Source organism: Vicia villosa, linkage group LG2 (assembly GCF_029867415.1).
Source record: "Vicia villosa cultivar HV-30 ecotype Madison, WI linkage group LG2, Vvil1.0, whole genome shotgun sequence".
In the NCBI taxonomy this organism is placed as follows: Eukaryota; Viridiplantae; Streptophyta; class Magnoliopsida; order Fabales; family Fabaceae; genus Vicia; species Vicia villosa.
Window position 1 is genome coordinate 192,356,151 of NC_081181.1, and position 8,851 is coordinate 192,365,001.

Sequence of the window (8,851 nt, forward strand, 5' to 3'; positions counted from 1 at the left end):
CTCACGAACTTCATCTTCAACCTCACAAACTCTTGTAATATTTAGTGAGTGTTAAGCTTAGAACTTAAGAGAAATATCATTGTTGTGATTATATCTTTATAAGAAGCAAATCAATACTCTTGTAAACATTATTTTACATTGATTGTAAAAGGTTCCTAGAGTGATCAGTGTGATCAGTAGACTCTAGAAGACTTAGAAGTTTTCTAAGTGGTGAATTCCTAGAGTGATCAAGTTGTGATCTGTATACTCTAGAAGACTTAGAAGTTTTCTAAGTGGATAACCATTGTAATCAGTTGGATTAGTGGATTAAATCCACATTTGAGGTAAATCACTCTAAGGGGGTGGACTGGAGTAGTTTCGTTAACAACGAACCAGGATAAAAATAATTGTGTTCATTGTTTTTATCTTACAAGTTTTTAAAGTCACACTTATTCAAACCCCCCTTTCTAAGTGTTTTTCTATCCTTCAATTGGCATCAGAGCGCCGGTTCTAGGTGCAAGCACTTAACCGTGTTAGATAAAAGATTCAGGGAGAAAAACACAAAGTCAATATGGTTGAAACAGCTACATCTACTCCTACACCTGAACAAAACAACAATGGTAATGGAAGTAGTAGCTTCAATGGCTATAATAGATCACCAGTATTTGATGGTGAAAATTTTGAATATTGGAAAGATAGACTCGAAAGTTACTTTCTTTGTCAAGATGGTGATTTATGGGATCTAGTCTTGGATGGTTACAGACATCCTGTAAATGCTCGTGGAGTAAAGATGTCAAGACAAGAAGTGAGTGATGACCAAAATAAACAATTCAAAAATCATCACAAGTCAAGGACTATTCTGCTGAATGCTATTTCTCATGTTGAATATGAGAAAATAACAAACAGAGAAACTGCCTATGACATCTTTGAATCCTTGGAGATGACTCATGAAGGTAATGCCCAAGTCAAGGAGACAAAAGCTCTTTCTTTAATCCAAAAGGATGAAGCTTTCAAGATGGAGGAAGATGAAAACATTGAAGCAATGTTCTCAAGATTCCAGACTCTGACTGCTAGATTAAGAGTGCTTGACAAGGGATATACAAAGGCTGATCATGTCAAGAAGATCATCAGAAGCTTGCCCATAAGATGGGGCCCAATGGTGACTGCATTCAGGATTGCTAAGAATCTGAATGAAGTTTCTCTTGAAGAGATGATCAGTGCCTTAAAAAGTCATGAAATAGAGTTGGATGCAAATGAGCCTCAAAAGAAAGGTAAGTCTACTGCATTAAAATCTAATAATAAAAAATGCACTAACGCTTTTCAGGCTGAAGAAGAAGATTCTGAAGAGTCAGAATCAGAAGAAGAAGATGAACTTTCTATGATCTCAAGAAGAGTAAATCAACTCTGGAAGAGTAAGCAAAGAAAGTTCAAGAACTTCAGAAGTTCCAAAAGGCCTGAAAGAGGAGAATCTTCTGGACACAGAAGATCTGACAAAAAGAAGGTGACATGCTATGAGTGAAAGGAGCCAGGACATTACAAGAATGAGTGTCCAAAGCTTCAGAGGGAAAAGCCCAAGAAGAAGTTTGAAAAGAAGAAAAGCTTAATGGCTACTTAGGATGACTCAGATTCTTCTGATAAAGAGTCAAACTCTGAAGATGAGCAGGCAAACATAGCGCTGATGGCCACTGTTGATGATGAATCAGAAGCTACATCAGACTCAGATTCTGAAGAGGTATTTTCTGAACTTTCTAGAGAAGAGTTAGTTTCTAGTCTAACTGAACTTCTATAAATCAAGGCTCAACTTAGTATCAAATACAAGAAGCTGAAGAAGCTCTTTGCATCTGAGATTAAGAAGCTTGAATTAGAAAATTCTGAACTTAATGAAAAAGTTTTAAAACTATCTAAAGATGTTGAATCATCTTCTAGTTCAGAAAATTCTATTCCAAGCATGAACAATATTCTTAAGGAATATGACTTGAGTTTCGGGAAGTTTTTATCTAGAGGTATTGGCAGAAGTCAGCTAGCCTCTATGATATATGCAGTTAGTGGAAACAAGAGAGTTGGCATAGGCAATGAGGGTGAAACCCCATATAAACTTGAATCTATTGATGAGATGAAAATCACATACAAACCTCTGTATGATCAATTCAAGTATGGCCACTCCCATGATATTAGGCTCACATCACATGCTAGGAGTTTCCACATAAAACACACCAAGAAGCATGTTACACATACTAGAAAATATCATGTTACTCAGAATAGGGAATATCATGTTACTCAGAATAGGGAATATTATGTTGTACCTCCTATTAATTTTTATGCTAAACACAAGTTCAATCAGAACTTGAGGAGAACTAACCCAAAAGGACCCAAGAAAATGTGGGTACCTAAGGAAAAGATAATTCCTGTTGTAGATATCCTTGGCAGCCAAGAAGACAAAGGAAAACATGTCATGGTACCTGGACTCTGGGTGCTCGCGACACATGACGGGAAAAAGGTCTATGTTCCAAGACCTGGTGCTTAAATCTGTTGGAGAAGTTAAGTTTGGAGGGAACCAGAAGGGCAAGATCATTGGCTCTGGAACCATAAGCATTGGTAACTCTCCCTCTATAACTAATGTTCTGCTAGTAGATGGATTAGCTCATAGCTTATTGTCCATAAGTCAATTAAGTGACAATGGTTATGACATAATCTTCAATCAAAAGTCTTGTAAAGCTATTAGTCAGAAGGATGGCTCAATCCTATTTACAGGCAAGAGAAAGAACAACATTTACAAGATTGATCTTCAAGATCTTAAGAGTCAGAAGGTTACTTGCCTTATGTTTGTTAGTGAAGAGCAGTGAGTCTGGCACAGAAGATTAGGTCATGCTAGTTTGAGAAAGATTTCTCAGATTAACAAACTTAATCTGGTCAGAGGACTCCCTAATCTTAAATATAAATCAGATGCTCTTTGCGAAGCATGTCAGAAACGGAAGTTCTCAAAACCTGCATTCAAGTCTAAGAATGTTGTCTCTTCCTCTAAGCCGCTAGAACTTCTGCATATTGATCATTTCGGCCCAGTCAAAACATCATCAATCAGAGGGAAGAAATATGGATTATTCATCGTAGACGACTATAGCAGATGGACATGGGTAACGTTCTTGAAACACAAGGATGAGTCTCATACAGTGTTCTTTGACTTCTGCACTCAGATCCAATCTGAGAAAGAGTGTAAAATCATAAAGGTCAGAAGTGATCATGGTGGTGAATTTGAGAACAGATTCTTTGAGATTTATTTCATAGAAAATGGTATTGCCCATGATTTCTCTTGTCCTATAACGCCACAGCAAAATGGAGTATTAGAACGAAAGAATAGGACTCTACAAGAAATGGCCAGAACCATGATCAATGAAACCAATATGGCTAAGCATTTCTGGGCAGAAGTAATTAACACTGCATGTTATATTCAGAATAGAATCTCTATAAGACCTATTCTTAATAAGACTCCTTATGAATTATGGAAGAACAGAAAGCCAATCATTTCTTATTTCCATCCATTTGGATGTGTATGTTATATCCTGAACACTAAAGATCATCTACATAAGTTTGATTCTAAGGCACAGAAGTGTTTCCTTCTTGGATATTTTGAATGCTCTAAAGGCTACATAGTATACAATACTGAAACATTGGTTTTTGAAGAATCAATCAATATCAGATTTGATGATAAACTTGGTCTTGAAAAGCCAAAGCAGATTGAGAATTTTGTAGATATAGAAATCTCTAATTCAGACCCTGAAGAACCCAGAAGCAAAGTTTCAGAATATCAAGTTGCAGCTTCATTAGAGAATCTCAGAATTTCTGAAGAGCCAACTATCAGAAGATCTTCTAGACTCAACTCTGCACACTCAGAAGATGTTATCATTGGGAAGAAAGATGATCGTATCAGAACAAGATCATTCCTTAAGAACAATGTAGAATGTCAATTTGGTCTAGTATCTCTAATTGAGCCAACTTCTGTTGATCAAGCTCTGGAGGATGCTGACTGGATAATTGCCATACTTGAGGCTCGTAGTAGTGCAATTCTAATAGTTACTTATTATGTGTTTTGAAAGTTGAAAAGGAAAAAGAAGCACGAGTGCAAATGAAGAATGAAACATCTAAAGGAGACTAGATAAGTCCTAAAGTTGTCATGCAATGGTGGCCATAAGGTCGATGATAAAGTGGGAATCCTAATTAATATCATCATTCTTAGATGAGAGCCTAATGTCTATACGATCTATCTTAAACTAGATAAGACCGTAGCCTTAAGGGAACATGGCATAGGCAAAAGAAGGATAACACACAAGATATAAACACCTGACACGAGTACTTAAACAAGTCTCAAGAACAAAGTCAAACTTAAGCAAGTGAGACCTATAAAAATGAAACCCACCTTGATAGCTTAATCAAGTCCCAAGAACAATCTACTCTTAATCAAGAGACCACACAACAATGAAACCCAAATTTGAGAGCTTAAACAAGTCTCAAACAAAGTCTACTCTTACTCAAGAGACACACACACAAATGAAACCCATGGTTGATGACTTAATCAAGTTTCTAACCAAGTCTACTCTTAATCAAGAGAGACTACACAAATTTGAGATAATCACCTCCTTTTTCATACTTAATCAAGTTCCAAGAAAGATTTACTCTTAATTAAGAGAAACCACACCACATCAATGAAACCCACCTTGAGATCTTAATCAAGTCTCAAGGACTATCTACTCTTAATCAAGAGAGATAACACTAATGAAACCCATGGTTGATGACTTAATAAAGTCTCTAACCAAGTCTACTCTTAATCAATAGAAACTACACAAATGAAACCCAAAGGAATTAACCACAAAAGGTAGGAGAAAAGGAAAGTATACATCACTAATCAAATTTACTAACATTCAATATGTAAGAAAAGTGTCAAAGTATGTGGATGGATGAAAATGAATCTTGGGCAGTAACTAAACATGTGTTTGAAGGTTTTAAAACAAATATCAAAGTCTCATGGCACTACACCAAAGAAGCTCACCAATTGTTTCAAAGTAGAACATGTATCAACATTTATTCAAGTAAACAATCATGTAACATTTAGGAATAACATCCAAGCATTAAAATGAATGGAAATATGTCATGGGGAAGTAGCAAAGTATGTATTGATACCCCATTATGTTTCACAAAGAAGGCTTGAGCACTAGGGAAAACAACACCAAGTATTATAGATAAACATTTATCATACATCACTAACTATGTCCATTTAAGATGGAATAAGATTAGGGAAACTGGATCCCCAAAGAAAATCCATCTTATTAATCCACCTCATTCACATTATATGTCTAAGACCTCATGGAATTATATGTTATTCAACATGTTTCAAGCTAAAACAATCATTACATAAACATGTACTATTTAGGTTTAACAAGTTTGCCAAAAAGAAAGTCTATTTAGGAGCAAACTCAACTTGGTGAGATTCAATCAAGTCAAGGAGGCAAGAAACTATAACAAGTATAAACACCTCTAAGAGGTCACACCAAAAGATTTCACAAGTTTACAAGTCAAGGTAACACGTGTATGCCACAAGTTTAGATCAAAACCACAATTTCATTATATTACAAGAATGACTTGAATAAGGCACAAATGATGATCCAAATATTCAAATTATAGGTCATGTAAGTCTCTTGAAGACCTTTCCATTATGTCAACAAAATGATTAAATATGTTTGCACAAGTGCAAACCCTCAAAGTTGTAACAAACAAGCAAGTATAGACACAAGCATAGAAGGAATCGAGCCCCAAAACATCCAATCAATTGAGCAAGCAAGACAAATTCTTTTGGACTTGAGATTCACACTTAAAATCATACGTGAAGCATCTAATTACCACCAAAATTTGAATTAAAAACTCATTCATTTAAGCCTTCAATCAATTCGATCAAGAAAAAGTAGCCAACTTGGTATACGTGTAAAGAAATGGCTTAGAAAGAATATTAAAACAATTAGAAAAAATATGGAAAAATAATGAAAATTATCCAAAAATCCCATAGTATTTAAAAAAAAATGCATTTTTACTTTTCTTAAAAATGATTTATATAACAAAAGTTGTAAGAGAAATGAAATTGAAGCAAAAATAAAATTCTGCCTACAGTGGGGTGTGTTAGCAATTATAGGATACACTAGCATATAATTAATGCGTCATTGGGCCTCAAATGCACGGGTGTGAATAGCGTGTATGGATTTTTTTGTTCTCTTAGCGCAATAAGCCTTTACAATCAAAAACGAAAGAGTGGGTGTTGTAGCAATTCTAAAATGCACTAATTCATGCATCTCACAAATTGGCGATCAAATACGTGTGTAGATAGCATTATATGTTAAGCCCAAATCCTATCCTCCTTCAATCATAAAATAAAATATAATAAAGCAAAAGGAGTTTTATGGCAATTTTGACAAGTGGCACTCTCTCATGCATTATGCTATATTTTATTCTTTCTATAAAAGGAAAGTTTGAATTAATTAAATATTTTTATTATTTTATTTATTATTTTATTAATTTCTAATAATAATCAGATATACCTAGGGCAATTCAATAGTCATATCATATTTGAAAGATTTTTACATCGAAAAGCAAATTAACTTGGGAGAAGCAAATAAAAATGGTTCAATTTTTTTTGTTATCTATACAATGGATCAAGACCATTCATGCTTTAGACCATTTATTTCTTCGTGCTCTTCTCTCTCATTTCTTCAGACCACACAATTTTAGAGCTTTCTCTCCCTCTCTTCCTCTAAACCCTTTCACAATAAGATTTGTGTATTAGGATTACTAGATCTCGCTATGGAATATGGTGGTGATTTGTTACCTTCTTCTTCCCTCTCCACCAACAAACGCTCCTTTCGCAGCTACGACTCCGAGAAAATCGTTTGCAATCTAACATCGTGATGACATTCAATGGTTTCTGATCTAAAATCGTTTTCGGCAGATCTCTTTTTTATTTAATTTTTTTCCAGATTATGATGTTATTGAATATAATACTGAATGAAAGAAACCTAACAGGTAAAAAATTTCTCTTAATTTGTCTGTTTTAACATCAAATAATGGTTGTATGTTTTGCAATTTTGTTTCTTTGGTATTTGAGATTTAGGGCTTTTGTATATTTGATCTGGTTTCAGTTTTGGATTTTTACTCTTACAGGTTCTAATAGCCAAAGAATACAACTTTTCTCTTTGTTAATTGAATCAAATTCAGCATTCTAAGCCATATGGTTTCAGAAGGTGTGTGTTGGATTCAAGGCAACTGGTATAGGATGTGTGGCTGCCTACTGTAAGAAGTAATTTCTTATATCCTTAACAATTTCTATCCTGTTTTGAAATATTTTTGTCTTTTTTAAGGTTACAAATTTCACATATGATTGCAGTTCGAATGATTCCATAGGCAAAGGTGAGTCTAAATTATACTACGCAGACACTTATCATCGACGTCAATGTTATTGCCTAGATCTGGCAGTTTCCAAGCCGTCAGAAGCGTTATTTTTTGGACCGGCGTTGGAGGGATTGGAGTTTCAATAACTACCATCTTCTTGAAGGTTTGATGTCGATGATTCATTTGTCAAACAGTATAGCAATATATATTTGTCAAAAAGTTTTCTTTTGTATTTATTACATGTTACCTATGCATATGCAGATTGATATGATGTTGGGATTGTTTGATCAGGACTTGCATGGACATGTGGAAAAGTGTTTTGTTACTTAGTGTGATACATTTTTTATAGTCTTTTTAATTTTTTATTACATGAAAGATTGAGAAAATGCAGGTGCTCAAATTTTCAATTGAATTTGGTCTTATATCTCAGTTGATGAATCATTATATAACATAGAGCAAAAGAACCTTTTATTTGGTCGAGCTACCAACATGGTGCATCCAGCCACAGGCATGCCATTTTTGTAATATGCATATGCTTAATTTAGCTTTCAGTGCTTTTAATATTGGACTTTATTCATTCAATAGGATACTCTATTGTTAGATCATTGTTGGAAGCTCCAGAATATGCTTTAGTAATTACTACTATTTTGAATGAGGATAATGCAATGGCATTGCTACCTTTGAAAGGAGTAAGGAAAATCCATATATGCGAGGTAATCAAGTATACCAGTAAACTTAGAACCTTAAAACCAAATGTTTTCAATTCCCCAAATATTAAGAAACCATGCTTACTCTTTTCTTTAGTCAAATAGTTTTGATAGCTGGCCCAAAGTTGTGTGTAATTTTGAGAGGTATATTTGAGTTCATTCCAAATTTTAGATGTGGAGCTTTCGTACTTAGCATTGATGTTAGGTTTTAGATATATGAGTTCATGCTTAATGAAGAAATTATAACATGCTTGTGAGTTTTAATTCTACTTGCCAATGTAATTGGAGAGTTCATATTTGTGTTGATGTCATTGTTTCCCTTGAATTGATGTAAGACATTATCAAACTGTCATAATATTTGTTTCCATTGTGTTGATATCAATGTATATATGTATCATTAAATTGATGTTTGTTTCTATGATAATTCTATATGTATATATGTATAATTGAATTGATGACTTACATTATCAAACTGTCATAATATTTGATATTTTACAGATAAAAAACAGTGATACAATTATATACTTTTGAACAATATTTTATAGCTTTAGAAACAAACAACAAGCAAATATGATGAGACAAAGGCTTTCCCAAAAAGAGTGATTGATCAAAAGAGGAGATTATAGAATTTTTAAAGAAAGGGTATGTTGATACTTACGAATTATTCTAATTAATATCAGTCAAATAATTTTTCACATTCATAGATGATTTCAGTCAAAAACTATGGAATTACCTGATCA

The 8,851-nt window shown here is 34.0% G+C and overlaps 1 long non-coding RNA gene across 1 annotated transcript; it reads left to right on the forward strand.

Moving 5' to 3' along the window:
- Positions 1 to 7,173: 7,173 nt before the first annotated feature.
- On the forward strand, positions 7,174 to 8,126 carry LOC131647768 (uncharacterized). The gene is made up of 3 exons (XR_009297951.1): positions 7,174 to 7,312; positions 7,400 to 7,567; positions 7,666 to 8,126. It is a non-coding gene; the product is annotated as an uncharacterized LOC131647768 (long non-coding RNA).
- The last annotated feature ends 725 nt before the right edge of the window (positions 8,127 to 8,851 follow it).